Source organism: Charadrius vociferus, unplaced genomic scaffold (genome assembly GCF_000708025.1).
Source record: "Charadrius vociferus isolate BGI_N301 unplaced genomic scaffold, ASM70802v2 scaffold162, whole genome shotgun sequence".
In the NCBI taxonomy this organism is placed as follows: domain Eukaryota; kingdom Metazoa; phylum Chordata; class Aves; order Charadriiformes; family Charadriidae; genus Charadrius; species Charadrius vociferus.
In genome coordinates, this window is record NW_009647236.1 from 4814516 (window position 1) to 4814831 (window position 316).

Genomic DNA, 316 nt, shown 5'->3' on the forward strand with positions numbered 1-316 from the left:
CCCCCGCCGCGGTGCCGGCTGGGAGTTGTAGTCTCCTCTGGGGCGGCCCACCTTCGCCTTTCGACGCCCACGGGCAACCCGCCTCGCTTCCTCCCCTCAGCGCCCCGCCGACACCTGCAGGCCCCAAAGCAGGGCCCTGCCTCTGACACGGTGCAGGCCCAGCTCAGCTGGAATGGCAGCGGCCTGGCCTCACACCACCCTTGCCCGCCTGAGGCGTGGTGCTGATTCATAGAATGGATTAGGTTGGAAGGGACCTTACAGATCATCTAGTTCTGACTCCCCTGCCATAGGCAGGGGCACCCCCCTCCTAACCAAG